Here is a 397-nt window from a genome sequence, read left to right on the forward strand (position 1 = left end):
GCGTATCCTCTCCTCAATCCCTCTGGAGGGGGGGAGTGGGCGAGTGGCTTGGTGGGGCGGAGTTGCCAGCCGGGGTTAAACCACAAGAACACTATAGATTAATATCTTGAAATTGATTGTTCTCTCTTACGTAGTGTCAGTGTAAGTGAAACGCAGCTTCAAATATAACTTTTATAACAAAATTATCTTTAAAACAATTCTTCTTGAATTGAAAACATGCAACACTTGCCTGTTTTCTACACGTAGATTGATCAAAAGCTTTTTAGTCCAAATGGAGTAATTTTAGATTAATTAAACAATGCAGAGAAAGTTAAAAAGTAATATTCATAAGAAGAAAGCGAAGAGGTTCTTCTCTCTGCGTAATTCTCTTTAAGTCAGTGGATGGGATGCTTCTTTC

Source organism: Fulmarus glacialis, unplaced genomic scaffold, assembly GCF_000690835.1.
Source record: "Fulmarus glacialis isolate BGI_N327 unplaced genomic scaffold, ASM69083v1 scaffold14573, whole genome shotgun sequence".
In the NCBI taxonomy this organism is placed as follows: Eukaryota; Metazoa; Chordata; class Aves; order Procellariiformes; family Procellariidae; genus Fulmarus; species Fulmarus glacialis.